The 15370-nt window shown below is 37.4% G+C and overlaps 1 protein-coding gene across 1 annotated transcript in view; it reads left to right on the top strand.

The window, feature by feature from the left end:
- RASGEF1B (RasGEF domain family member 1B) overlaps window positions 1-15370 on the top strand; it is a 590808-nt gene that overhangs the window by 22837 nt on the left and 552601 nt on the right. The window lies entirely within an intron of this gene.

The following is a 15370-nucleotide window of genomic DNA, read 5'->3' as shown; positions in this document are numbered from 1 at the left end:
AAATTTAATGTACTTTTAATTCACTTTTTTATTAATTTTTGTGTGTATATTTACATCTTTTGAGGCATTTCCTGTATAAATCTTCAATTACTATTCATTGGAACACTTCATAGATACAGAGATTTTCTTCACAAATTGTGTTATATTCCAAGATGTTCATAATTTTGAAAGATGGTTACAAAAAATGAAAATGGAAAGATTTTCTTATTATCATAAGTACCACATTAACTTGAAGTAGTAAAACTGTGAACTTTTGCTACAATGGCTTCTAAAACAACACTTGGTTTCTCTGCTTGAGTCAGTGTCCTTTTCCTCCTTGTTGTGACTGTCCATGGTGCTGAAAGCCTGCTGTCTTAGACATAGTCATATGTCAACATGAGAAATTTCCAGACTAATGCCCCATTTTCAATGCAGAATTATAGAGAGGCAAACTCACTTACCTAATCTGTTATCGTTTGTAAAGGCTGATCAGGACAAGAATCCATGTGTTTTTTTCTACTATGCCAGGTTGGCAAACTTGGCTTCAAACCTAGAGGACCCCAGTAGTGTTAAATGCACAAAACTCTAGGGTTCAGTTTGAAAAAGAAGTTTCTTAATTATGAGTCTTCATTAACCCTTTTGACACAGGAAATTATATGGAGATTTTTTTTTCCTTGTTGGGGGTGCAGTGATGAGATTTCATCAGCTTGTAACAACTCTATTGATGAGGGCTATAAATCCTTTTGGAAAAAGAAATTAAAAAAAATTTTGAATCATTTCTCACATTTGAATATTTTGAAAGCCTTCTTAAAATTCTGAGTGACTTTGGAGTACTTTCCAAATATGAACAGCTACCTCATTATCTTAGGACTAACTATTTAAATTCAGTGTCCACTCATGGTTTTGAAAAAACATTTGGGAAAGGTAGCAAGGTATAGAAGAATAAATCCTGAGGCTTCTAGGTAAAAATTCTGAGATAAAATATGAGCCACCCTTATAAATGATGCTTAGAAGAATTTTATCTGGTAAAGGTGTTATTTCCCTTCCTAATAGTTTGAGATGCTACTTAGTTTGTTCTTGCACATTGGATTGCTAATTTTATTTTTCTCTTTATTTTTATCTTGGTTTGACTGTCATTTGGAAACATTTGAAATCAGTTTTGGTACCTTCTTTGAAAAATTAATAAGATTACTTGTATTTTATTTAGAATATGGGGAAATTTTTAGAGCAATTCAGACATTTTGTCTTCCAAATGTATCTATAGGGAAAATAGCAAAAATATCCCTTAAGTTAAACCTATGTATTTATCGTATTATGCAAGTGCATACTATTTACTCTGGTTTTTTTTCTATATTTTTTGGTTGTAATATTCTTTTTCAAAAAATTGAAGTAGGTGGTGGTTCAGTGGTTAGGACTCAGTGCTTTCACAGTGAGGGCCCTAGTTCAATCCTGGTTGGGGAACTAAGATCCCACAAGCCACACGGCATGGCCAAGAAAAAAAAAATTGGGAGTATAGTTGATGTAAAATATTACGTGTTACAGGTGTACAGTATAGTGATTCACAATTTTTAAAGGTTATACTTCATTTATAGTTATTATAAAATATTGGTTATATTCCCTGTGTTGTACAATATGCCCTTGTAGCTTATTTTATACATAATAGTTTGGACCTCTTAATCCCCTACCCCTATATTGCCCCTCCCACCTCCCCTCTCCTCACTGGTAAGTTTGCTTACTGGAAGTGGCAAAAGCAAACAAAAATCAGTTGTTCACATAATGTAATTTTATTGCTGAACTCTGTACTGTGTTCCATTGATTTATTTGTGTACCTTTGTGCAAACACCAAACTATCTTGAATACAGTAGCTTTATGATAATTTTTAAAATCAGATCCTCTCACTTGACTGTTTTTTTAAAATTTATTTTATTTTATTCATTTATTTAATTTTTGGCTGCATTGGGTCTTCGCTGCTGCACACGGGTTTTCTCTAGTTGCTGAGATTGGTGACTACTCTCTGTTGTGGTGCACGGGCTTCTCATTGCAATGGCTTCTCTTGTTGTGGAGCACGGGCTCTAGGTGCATGGGCTTCAGTAGTTGTGGCATGCAGGCTTCAGTAGTTGTGGCACACGGGCTTCAGTAGTTGTGGCTCGCGGGCTCTAAAACGCAGGCTCAGTAGTTGTGGCGCATGGGTTTAGTTGCTCTGTGGCACGTGGGATCTTCCCGGACCAGGGCTCAAACCTGTGTCCCCTGCATTGGGAGGCAGATTCTTAACCACTGTGCCACCAGGGAAGCCCCTGGCTACTCTTTCTCAAAGTTGTTTTGCCTGTTCTAGGTTCCTTGAATTGCCATATGAATTTTAGAATCAACTTAACAATTTTTACAAAATAGCATCCTGGGATTTTGGGGGGATCTATAGATCAATTTGGGGATAATTGATCTCACAACAGTATTGTATATTCTGACCTATAAGCATGATGTATCTCTCCATTCATTTAGGTCTTTTAACATTTTTGTCAGCAACATTTTATAGTTTTCCGTGTATAGGTTTTACATCTTTTGCATCTTTGCATTGTATATCTTTTGTCAGATTTATCCCTAAGTATTTTGTATTTTTAATGTTGTTATAAATTGCATTGTTTTTTGAATTTTAATTTCTGATTACTCACTGATTGTATATAAAAATACAATTGGTTTTTGTATATTGATCTTTGATCCTGCAGAATTGCAAACCTCACTTCTTAGTTCTAGTTGCTTTTCTGTAGATTCCATTATATTTTCTACATAGGCAATCATATTGACATATTTTTCTTTTATTACTTTAAAGATGTTGCTCCATGTCTTTTTCTGTACCCTGTTGCCCATGAGAAATCTGCTGTCATCCTTATATTTGCTCTTGTTTATATAATATGTCTGTTTCCCTGACTGTTTTAAAGTTTTTTCTTTTTATCACTGCTTTGAGTAATTTTATTATGATGTGTTTTGGTGTCATTTTCTCATGTTTCTTGAGGTAAGTGAGCTTCTTGGTTCTGTGGGTTAATTTCAATTAAATTTGTAAAATTTTCATCAATTATTCATTAAAAAATTTTCACCCCCTATCTCCTCTTCTTTGGGACTCCAGCACAAGCATGTTAGACCCCTCGAAGTTGTCCCACAGCTCACTGAGTCTCCATTCATTTTTAAAATTCTGTTTTTCTCTCTGTGTTTCATTTTGGAAAGTTTCTATTAATATGCCTTCAAGTTAATATTTTCTTCTACAACATCTAACCCGACATTAATCCCTTCCAGTGTATTTCTCCTTTTAGACATTGTAGTTTTCATTTCTAGAAGTTGATTTGGGTTGTGTTTTTTTTTTAATATCTTCCCTGTCTCTATTAAGTTTTTGAAAATATGAAATATAGTTGTAACAACTATTATAATGTCCTTGTCTGTTAATTCTAACATTTGTATCAGTTCTGGGTCAGTTTTAATTGATTGATTTTTTTTCCTCGTTAAGATTTATATTTTCCTGCTTCTTTGCATGCTTGGTAATTTTTACTTGGATGCCAGACATTTTGTATTCCTGTAAGTATTTTTGTGCTTTATTTTGGACTGCAGTTATTTGGAAACAGTTTATTCTTACCTGGTCTTATTTTAAAGTTTGTTCAGCTCACCTAGAATTGTGTTAGTCTAGGGTAATTATTCCCCACTTCTGAGGCAACACTCTTGAGTACCCTACCCAGTGACCGATGATGCAGTGTGATGTTTCCCTGTCTGCCTTGAGGGAACAGGCACTGTTCTCAGACTTAGGTGAACTCTAGGTATGGTTCTTTCTAATCCTTTCAGGCAATTCTTTCCCCAGACTCAGATGATTTCCTCACATTTATGTGCAAATCAGTACCTTGCTCAATTTTTAGAGAGATTCTCTACAGATCTCTGGAGTTCTCTCTCTGTGAAAGTCTCTTTATTGGTTTTCTGTTGTATACATTCTAGCTGCTTTGGTCTTTCCAGGCTCTCAGTCTTTTCAACCCAGGGAGTCAGCTGACTTCCCCCACTGGATTCCCTCTCCTTGGGCTGCAGCCTGGAAATTCTCTCAAGGCAGTATACTGGCACAAATGTAGGTCTCTTCTTATTTGTTTCTTATCTCTCAAGGATCACTGTTCTTCATTGCCTGCTGTCCAGTGTCATGAAAATCATTGTTTTGTTATATTTTGTTTGTTTTTTTGGTGGTTTCAGGCAGAAGGGTAAATCTGGTTTTTCTTACTTCAAATACTCTTATTATTACTGGGGGTTAATTATATGCTAAACCATGTGCTGGATACAATAAGTATAAATGTAGGAATTAAGTAGAAATGGAAGTAATTTCCAGAGCGATAGGAGAAAGATACATGAAAGAAGAGAATGAACTCATGTTTGAAGGTTAAGTAGGATTTGGATATATACAGTGGAAGTATCATATCCCTTTAGTCAGAAATAGTCCTCTTATCGCAAAAGAACTATGGAGACGTGAATGAGCAAAACTTTTGCTGTGGACTATTTTAAGGAACCAGTCTAGGGACTTCCCTAGTGGTCCAGTGGTTAAGACTCTGTGCTTCCACTGCAGGGCACTTGGGCCAAACCCCTGGTCGGGGAACTAAGATCCCACATGCCACAAAAAAAAAAGGAACCAGTGTATATGTTTACTTCAAGGAATTCTTTTTGCTTATCCATGTCTTTTCAATGGAAACTGTTAAGAGATACAGTGAAATGTAAATTTTAGCCATTTGGGAATATGTTATTTGTTAATACCAGGTTTTAATTTTTCAACATCAAGTTATTTTACAATATGAGTTTTTATTGTAAATAATAAACAAATGTTAAATAAATGGGTTTTGGAATCAAGCAGATCTGTATTTGAACTGGCTTTGTCATTTATTAGCTGTGTTTCCTTAGACTAGTCACTTATCTTAGTTTCAGTTTCCTCATCTTTAAAATGGGAATAATGAAGGTTGTTATCAGGATTAAGTGAGGTCATTCCTGTAAAGTACTTGGAACGGAGCCTGCAACAGATTGAATCCTCCATAAATGTTGGTTGCCCTTATATGTTATACCATGAAGGTGGAATGGCAGTTGTATTAAAATATTTTGTGGTATTTAGTTTTCTGACATAAAACTATCCATTTGTTTTTCTCATAGACTCTTACAGCCAAAAAAAAAACTATATTCAAGTGTAATATTCTTCTATTCATTTCTTAAGCTTCATTTTACTTAGTATTCTTAGTCTTTGCCCACATGATAACAAACATCTGGATAAAAAATGAAAAAGTATTAGATTTGGATGACTGGGTTCATCTTAATGGTCATGGATTGACCAGATGACCTTACCTGAATTAACTGTATTTATGTCTGTTTCCCACCTCAACTTTTTATCTGTTCTTTTCTTTTTTCGTCTGTGTTATCCCTGTCCTGCTGAAGTTGGCGTCTCCTCCCTGCAGTTTATCTTTTGTGGGTTTCGTTCTGGAAGGGAGCTGTGTCTGATTAGTTTTGAGGCTTTGTAGGAACCAAGCTCCCCCAGCCCCTCAGTTCTCCCTATCGCACTACAAATGGAAATGTACTGAGTTCATCTGAGTTTCAGCCACTGCGTTCACATCGGCCCACTGTGTTTTCCAGTGAGAACATGTTGGCTATTTTTGGATTTTCGTGTCCTCAGATCCATCAGATACTTTTGCTTCTTTCTCTTTACTCCTACATGGCAGGGAATACCACACAGGTCTTGTGGCTGCTGGTGGTTTATCCCAATCTGCTCATATATTCAGGTTCCTGGGGAAATCTTATCACTTAATTGTCACTATTTGATGTAAATATTGTTCATAAGTTTTTGGGTTTGGTATCCTAGTTGCTCTGTCTGTTTTTATGGGGGGATTTGGGGAGGTTTAAAAACTATATTGTGGCTGCTGTCTTATTCCCAGAATCCCTCCCTGATCAGAATGTTTTTCACATTTATCTCTCTGTTTGAGACGTAGCCAACAGTTTTCTGGAAGCTCTGACCCAAAGGTTAATGAAATGGAAACTAGACTGTGATAAAAGAAACTAGCCTAGCTGGAGGTGGCTGGCTAGTGGGATTATTTTAATGCAACCATTTAATTTTTCTGGATGTGTCTTTCTGTGGTTTAGGAATACATTACTTCCTTATTATTTAATTTGCAAACATGATGACAGTGTATATATCATTTTTAGGCATTTTAGATATGCCAAGAGTCAAGTTCTGCCCTCCTGCCCTATAAACATGAAAATTACTCAAAAATTTCTGATACAGCACCATCAGCTTGAAACTCAGGTATTGCTTTTATTCCCTATCACCAGAATTGTAAAGGGATTTTTACAGTTTTTAAGTCTTCTTGTTGAGCTGGGGTTGCTTTCTTTTCTCTTGCTGACCTCTTGTTTTTCTTGATCTTAAAGATCATTCAGGTTAGAAATGCAGGAGGTAAAAAGCTTTTTAGGGTTTTCATTGGCTTCAAACCTAGAGAGTGTCAATTAAACCAATCCAATTACTTTGGGAAATTTTCCTTTTTTTTTTTTTGAGGAAATTAATCACTATAGAAATAAACATGTCATCTGGTCATTTGAAACCTTATAGATTTTTGTTCAAGTTTAAAATTGATTAGAAGTAGTGCTGGTAGTGGTGTGGGGTGAGTGAGAAAGGAAGGGAGCAGAATTAATTATCTCCCGAAATCTATCACACTCCAAGGGCATTTTCTGTAGCATCATTATTATGAGTGTATTTTTAGACCTCACCATGGAAGGCAAGTGTATTAGCAATTTTACCTGATTCACAGAAGAAAATAAGAATCTGAGAAATTCTTAAAAGTCCAGGAAGATATAATTAATTCCCAAATGTCTTCCTTGTGTTCTATGTTCTGCCACAGAAATAGCTGAACTTTTATCAGTAGTAATCATTAATGACCTATACTCTCTCTTACAATAACAATTTTCACTTAATTTTCAGAGGGATTCAGAAAGCTCTCATTTTTGAAGCCATAGAAATTACTACTGACCACACACATTTTTGTGCACCAGTGAACTTCGAGGTACTTGGATGATTTATAGCAAGGAGAGGTTTTCTCTTTATCTGATTTCACTGCTTTGCTCCCAGTACAGCCCATGTGCTCCTCTCTTGAGTCTTGCTGTGTGTGGTACCCAGTTCATGACTGTTTACTTCCCAGTTCACCACCCTTGCCAAGCTATTGTCCGCTGCCTGAAAATCCTCCTAACATCAGCTTTGTTAATAAGAGTTAATCTCTCCATTCTTATCTAGTTCAAAACTCAATTCCTACAGGAAGTCTTCTATTAAATGCTATTTATTCCCTCTGAAGTACCATTGGGGCAACATCTCTTCAGCACATATATTTTTGATTTGAATAATAATGTTTCTCACTGCATTTAATATAGCTTTTAGTCCAAACTGAGCTCTTAATATATGATTATTAACCAAGTAACCTATTACCTTTCCTTGTAGCAAAACCAGTAAGTAAGCCTCATGTATCAAAAGTCTGTATTTATTGTTTTGAGTGTTTGAGGGTAAAACAAATGTTCAATGAAAACAAAGTTGGGTGAGTTTAGATGAATTGGGTTTTATACTAGAATTTGGTTATTCTAGTATATTATAGTTATTTTGCATGCCAACATTTAACTATAACATATAGTAATAACTCTATATATGCTTTTCGATGATAAAAATAGCTGCTATGTATTACTATGTACCAGGCATTCTGTTTAGGAACCTGGATTATCTTGTCTTATCCTTCCTATACTTGGAGGTATGTTTATTATTATAGTCATTTTACATGCAGGTGGTGATGTTGGTGCTTAAAGAAGCCAGGTAACCTGCCCAAGATCAGCCAGGTACTAAATGGCAGAGATGTGGTTTTCTTACAATCAATCTGCATCTAGAACTTACATTTTTAACCACTCCATTCAAATCTTAATGCCAAGAAAAAGAACACCATGGTGAATCATCTTTTTTCCTGTCCATTTTATAATACCCAGGCAGATTAAAATAGTCCAGAGCAGTGTTTTATGAAAACTTTTTCCGGACAATGTGAATCAGAGACACTATATTGTAGGACCCATTCACTGACTAAGCATGAGGTAATCTAAGTGCAGCCTAAGTTTTTTCTCCCACTATCCTGGTTGTATTCAGAGGTCCACTTTACATTCAATCTTGCTTTAGGAGGTCTTCTTGGGCAGGACCTAAAACGGTGAAAGGCCTGCTCTCTCTCCCATGTGGCCCACCTGTTCTAAAGGAAACACACATGCATCTCTTGCGCCTATAAATTCTGAGAGTACAGACAGCTCGTAGCCCCCAGCCGACTAGATTCTGTGGCTTCAGGGCACTTTGACTTTTTCAGAGGTAAGTGGAGCCATCTGTCTTTCAATGACCAGGAATACACTGCAAGTTCTGGGAGTGATCTCATGAGGGCCCCCTCTTTCTTTTCATACTCTGACTCTATTTTACTTCCTTTTACAGATGAGGCATTCAATGTCATGGAACGGGTTGGAAATTTTTCTTTTGTAAATTCTGTGCATAGAAAGGGTGGGTGCGTAGGTGTGTTTTTCACTCGCTTGGTATCTATTGTATTGGTGCTTATGCAGAAGTTATCTATTGTATTGGTGCTTATGCAGAATACCTTCATTTTGTCCCTCCAGACCTGCTCTCTATCCCTATCCATCCTCTTGTGTGGCCCAAGACACCCACCTATTTGGACTTCACCAGTGGACTCCCTTGCCTTCTGGATTTATGTGGAGTTTGGTCAACAGGGAGTCTGGGGAGAAGCCAGGAAGAAGGGAGGAGAGTGAGGTTGGGTTTGTAATTCCCTGGCTCCCTTCCTACTGGGTTCTGTTGGGCTGCCAGCATCCCTCAACCGAGGCTTTTTTGTCAAGCAGCCCTCTCCTCTCCTCTGATTTTGGTAACAACTCTCTTCCCTTGTGTTTTTGGGTCTAGGGATGTTGGCAGTTACCATGGTGTTACTAGACCAGGGGCACTGCATCATCCTTTGTGGTTTCCCTATAATCTGCCCACATCGTTTGTGTATACTCCCTTTATTGAACTTTCTTCATGTTACCCAGCTTCAGTGTGCTGTCTGCTTCCTGCTGGGATCCTATTTGATATGACACCTTAGTTGAAACTGACATAGAGATGCTGCCATTTTTAACATCCTGTTACATGCATTAAAAATGCATTAAAAATATAGATTCCTTAGGCCCCCATTAGACCTACTGAATCACAATCTGTGGTCGTGGCATTTGGGATTCTGCATTATTTTTAAAGATTTATTTTTATTTATTTATGTATTTTGGCTGCACTGGGTCTTAGTTGCAGCTCGTGGCATCTTAGTTGTGGCATGCATGTGGGATCTAGTTCCCCGACCAGGGATCGAACCCAGGGCCCCTGCACTGGGAGTGCCAAGTCTTACCCACTGGACCACCAGGGAAGTCCCTGGGATTCTGCATTTTTAACAGGCATCTCAGATGATTCTAATACTCTAAAGAGTCAGATTTAATAGAACTCTAACATCAATTCAGGAAGTAGGAATCAAATTTTGAGCGAGGCGCAATCTGCAGGGATTTAACTATTTTGCCAGCCTAGAAGGCTCACCGAGTTCAAATTGGTAAAGTGCTTTGAGAGTCAGTAATTGAACAATACTGTGTTCATACTATCCATGTAGCATTTGTTTTCTTTTATTTTCTCTAAATTGGGCTGAATTCTTTTAGGTGGATTAATTGATATTTCTGACTGCTGCACATAGCCCCTATGCATGGTTATTTCTTATACTTTCCTTGTATAGACATGGCTTACCAGTATCAGTTCGAGTTAATTCTTGGACTAATACATAGATCTAATACCACTTGCTAATACTTCAGTTTAATAAGCAATGTTTGAACTAACTATTACTGCTGCATGTTTCCAGAACAACATTTCTTAAAAGGGAGATTTTTGGAATTAATTTTAATAAGGATGTGGCAGGCATAATATGGCCCACCAAAAGTGTCTATGTCCTAATCTCTGGAACCCGTGAAAGTGTTAGGTTACATGGCAAAGAAGAATTGTGGTTGTAGATGAAATTAAAGTTGCTAATCAGATGACCTTGAGATGTTGAGATTATCCGGGAATATCTAGGTGGCTTCACTGTAATTACAAGGCTCCTTAACAGTGGAAGAGGGAAGTAAAAGTTGGCACACTGTGATCTGAGAAGGGCTAGATCTGTTGGCTTTGTAGATGGAAAGGGGCCATGAGCTGAGGGATGAACTCCCTCTAGAAGCTGGAAAAGACAAGGAAATGTGTTTTCTCCTAAAGCTTCTGGGAAGGAACACAGCCCTGCTGACACCTTGATTTAGCCCAGTGAGACTGTGTTGGACTTCTAACCTACAGATATGTAAGATAATAAATTTATATTATTTTAAGCCACTAAGTTGCTGGTAATTTGTTACAGCCACAATAGAAAGCTGGTACACAAGGTTAAAAGAAATGAGGGGAGGGAGATTTCAAATAATAAATCAATACTTTAACTGGGGTCATTTACCCTGCAAACCTTGAAGTACTCAAAGGCTGTAATTGTCATGTCTGAATGTTTGAAAATTTAATTCATTCCTTAGGAGCTTTGGTGGGTGCCGTGGGGACTTTTTGATATTGTAATTATGGGGTTGGTACAGGAGCTCATTATACACAGAGAGCGAGAACTGGGGATGTGTGGCACGCTCTTGGACCCATTCTAAGCCACCTCTTGACTGCCCAGAATGTAGATGACCTTCAGTGAGTGGCAGGCCAGCCCTCTGAGAGATGATATCTCCATAAAGGCCCTGTTCCTTTGTGTCTCTGGGAACCTGTCAGCCCATCGCTGTGCTGTTATGGAGGCTAGGCAAGGAGCAGGAGTTCCTATCTGATTATTTTCTTATCTTTTCCATTTTCTATAGTATTTTTTGTTTTTCCTATTATGTCCCAATTCTCATATTAAAATCTTTGCATTTGCTATCATATTTTTAATTCCCAAGAACTAATTTTTAATTTCTGGATGATGACAAGGCCAGACTCTGCTATCATAAAAGATGATGAAAAAGTTCTTAATCAGTTCTTGTGGGATAAGCTGCTCAGATCTGTTGTTTTGCCAGTGTTTGTAATCTTTTCTGTTTAAATTACAACTCAGAGTTCAGGAACTCTGAACTGAGCCCCCTGCTTGACTATGCCTCTCCATAGCCTGCCAGCCCAGTTTTAGCAAGAATCCTGCTAAGCTAGCTTAGTGAGACTCCCCCCAACCGCGCCCCTCCCCCGCCCTTGGTATCCAATCAAATTCCTCATCCCCCCAACCTTTGATACCTAACAAATTTCTTCGTAGTAATTTCCCATCTGCCGACTCCCTCATCCTGCCTGTGGGCTCTAAATCCCCAGCTGTCCCTACTGTATTTGGAGTTGAGTTCAATCTCTCTTCCCTACTGCAAATTGTCTTGATCCCTATTGCAATAATCCTGAATAAAGTCTTCCTCGCCTGTTTAACTATCCAGTGCAGTTTCTCTTTGACAATGTTTCTTTCATATAGACTCCTTCTCTTATTTCTTTCAGTTCAGTATCTTCTCTTATCAATCAGAGAACATTAGTGACGGGCTTTAAAAAAAATTTTTTTTTTCTTTTCTCTGCATTTTAAAAAATACAAACTTAGGTTTATTTGAAAAAAAAATTTTTTTTTCTGTTTTTCATATTTAAGAAGCGGGCACTAAAGTTCTTATTGGAAGTTCTGTGTGTTATTTGTCAGCTGAAAGGCTTTAGTGTAGGATGATTAGGCTAGGCCATTTCAGTTGCCTCTGCCTCTTCCTGCAATCCCCCATCAATGCCTGTGGCTCCATTCTCTGGAGCTGGCAAGTTTTTCCAGAGAGAAATTTCCCAAACTCCTGCCTGTTGGGAAAGAAATAAAAGCCTAGCTATGTGAGTCCCGGATGAAAGCGTGGGTAAGAAACTGGCAATCTTACCTTTCAATATGTGGCTTTTATATGATCATCCTATCTTTAGTGTGATATCCCTTATTCTCTGTGTCCCTGGTATCCTCTAGCCCATAATCCCTTCCATTCTCCATCTCCAGAGAGTGAATCTAGAGTCCTCTGTAGTTTGGGGAGGATATCTAGAGCAGTCTTGTGCAGACTCCCAGTCAATCTTCCTGCTTTTAACCCTGCTCAATTTCCTACTGTTTTGGAGGTATTACTAGTCTTCTGAGTCTTTTAATCATTCTGAGGAAATAATTGGTTGGCTTTTAGTTTCTTTCAGTGCTGCTTTAGGATTAAATTTTCTCAGGTCTGCTAAGTCAGGATCACTTGTCAATCTGCTCTCCATCCTCCAATATTTTGTTTCTGTCTTCTCCTAACTTTTCTTTGTCTTTCCTAAAAATGGAGTATCAGAAAGTGTTCAATGCATCATGTTTAACTGGAAGTAAATGTACATTTTAGAAAGGTTTCAAGATATTAGCTAATTATCTTTTGGTTTCCTCTCAGTCAATAAGAAATTCAATTTACCTTAACATCCCAGTTCCTCCCAACAAACACAGAATTAATAAATGGCGATGGAATGATTGATTTATTATATAAATAGACGCACTGTATCCTTGACACTTTGTAAAGGATGTAAAGAAGTACCATATTAAATAAATCCAATCGAAGGCAAATAATTCACAATAGAGTATAAATTACATAAATTTACACTGCCTCACCCAGCATATTGCATTAGAGCCGAGGATTATCTCAGTAATCACCTAACAATAGGGGTCAATATTGATTTTAACTGCTAATTATGTCAGGGGTATGCCCCCGAGTTAGAATTTTAAATCTCATTCTGTTTAATCTGAAAGCACTTCCTGAACTCTGAGTTGTAATTTAAACAGAAAAGATTACAAACACTGGCAAAACAACAGATCTGAGCAACAGATCCCACTAGAACTGATTAAGAACTTTTTCATCATCTTTTATGATGGCAGAGTCTGGCCTTGTATTTTGGACCAAGGAGTCACAAACTGGGATACTTAAGGCCAACCCAGTGGAGTAAAGCGCCCAACAAACTTAGAATTAATAAATGATGATGGAACTATTCAGTCATTAAGATTGGATATTTCCCTTGTTTGTCAAGGGCATTTGAGTATAATTTAAGGAGTAAAGTAAAGAAGAATCAAGAGTAAACATGGAGGAATATAGTGAGTTACTATTTGGTAAAATCCAGGACTCATTTTTCTCTGGAATAACGCCTCAAATCCCTGCCTTCGTTTTAAAGGATATAGAAGAAACACTGATGGCAGCATTTTCTCAAAGCCAAGAATGATTCTTGGATCAATCTTATCATGTTCTTCATTTACATAAATTAAATTTGATAGTGGCTGAGATTTTTACGAAATATTTTAGGTCATTATTGATCAGCTCAGCCACCCAAGGGACCCTGTTTAAAATAGGGTCCTGAAACATCATATGAATGTTTCATTTCCTTGGATGTTTAGATCCCAAACAGGGCTTAAAATATCTTGTTGGTAGATAGATATGAATTTTGGCTGTTAAGGAGATGTAGAAGATTAGTTGAATTAACTCCTGCTTCACTCCATTCTGAACATGTTATAATGTTCTAGAACATTTCCAAATTTTAAAAAATGCTTCTTATTGAAAACAGAGTTCAATAAGTTGATTCCAGGCGGTGAGGAGAATCTTTTACCTGTAAAATAAAACTTACATTCAGATACTCCTTCCACAAGCCAAATAGTTTTCCATACAAGGAAATGTATACTAGGTATGTTCATGCTGTGTCTTTAGTTTCAATACAATGAAACAGACTTAAAAATTTTTTTGAACTACATTTGTCAAATGTCCAGTTAAACTATTGCACTGTCAATATTTCAGTCTGCAAGTATGTATCAATTAAATGTCTTAACATGCCCTGGGTTATAGAAAAACATGTTTTCTTGTTTAATTTTATGAAAACATCTACCACAGTGCCTGTCATATGATAGATGCCTATTAAACATTTTCTGGACTTCCATACCTGTTAAATTTGTTGACTACCCACTGAAAAATAAAAGGTCTTCAGAAATAAATTATTAAGCAAGACTTAGGCCTTTTAGGCAAATGAAGATGAAGAAATGTTCAAATCATAATCTTAAAGTAAAAACGTTATCTGTCACTTACTCTTAGGCACAATTGATATTTAGTTAGTATTGGATGTAAAATATCAATTATACCAGTTGGTGTATAGCCACAGTTCTGAGTACCTACCCCTTTCTCTGCCCTCTGCATCCTGGACCTTCCTACAATCCAGCAATAAAAAATTACAGCCTGGCACGGTAGGGGGTTTTCATGGAGTCCATTCTGACTGACAGATGTCTGGGATATACTGAGTATATCTTGACTATCACCCTCTTCATTTACCAGGTGATATTTGCTTAGGGAATGCAAATAAATTTCAATAGTAGCTGGATACAGATTTTATTAGCATGCAAATTAGTTTTTTGGGGGACTGGGGGGAATAGAATTAGCATTTCCCAAGCTCTTTTTCACTGAAATATTGTTAGTCTACTTGAAAAATGCTGGATTGAGCAGTTACATCTATTCTTTGGTATAGGACTTTTCAGAGCCTTTAATATTTGACTTTACATTTTAACTCTCTAGGATTTAAGGATTACTTGACTATGAAACCTTTTTTTCCCCATGGGACACCAATTAATGTCAATTGATATAATGTGCATTAAAACTCTAAATATTTAGGATAGCCCTTGCTGCTTCTCATATATGTGTGTGTGTATATATATATATATATATATAAATTAGCATTATTCACTCTTTGTTTTTTTTAATTTATTTTTTAAATTTATTAATTTTTGACTGCATTGGGTCTTCGTTGCTGTGCACAGGCTTTCTTTAGTTGCGGTGAGCGTGGGCTACTCTTCGTTGCAGTGCGTGGGCTTCTCATTGCGGTGGCTTCTCTTGTTGCAGAGCACGGGCTCTAGGTACACGGGCTTCAATAGTTGTGGCTCGCGGGCTCTAGAGCGCAGGCTTAGTAGTTGTGGTGCATGGGCTTAGTTGCGCCGCAGCATGAGGGATCTTCCTGGACCAGGGCTTGAACCCATGTCCCCTGCACTGGCAGGTGGATTCTTAACCACTGTGCCACCAGGGAAGCCCGACTCTTTTTGAATTATCAATTTTATGGCAAGGCAGAAGAAAAGTTAATGTTGATTAAGGCAAAGAAAAGTTAGAGTTGACTATTGTAGTCAAGGTAGGCTAGGTCAAGCTGTGGGAACACCCAATCCCCAAATCCTAGTTGGTTTAACACACAACAGTGGCTCATGCAAAGGCTGCTGTGGTTCGAGACACTGTCCTTCAAGTAGTGACCCAGTGAAGTGGCCGCTTTTTTCTTACGTTGGGG

This window comes from Pseudorca crassidens, chromosome 4 (assembly GCF_039906515.1).
Source record: "Pseudorca crassidens isolate mPseCra1 chromosome 4, mPseCra1.hap1, whole genome shotgun sequence".
In the NCBI taxonomy this organism is placed as follows: Eukaryota; Metazoa; Chordata; class Mammalia; order Artiodactyla; family Delphinidae; genus Pseudorca; species Pseudorca crassidens.
Note: the sequence above shows the minus strand (reverse complement) of the source record. Positions and strands in the feature narration are given on the sequence as shown.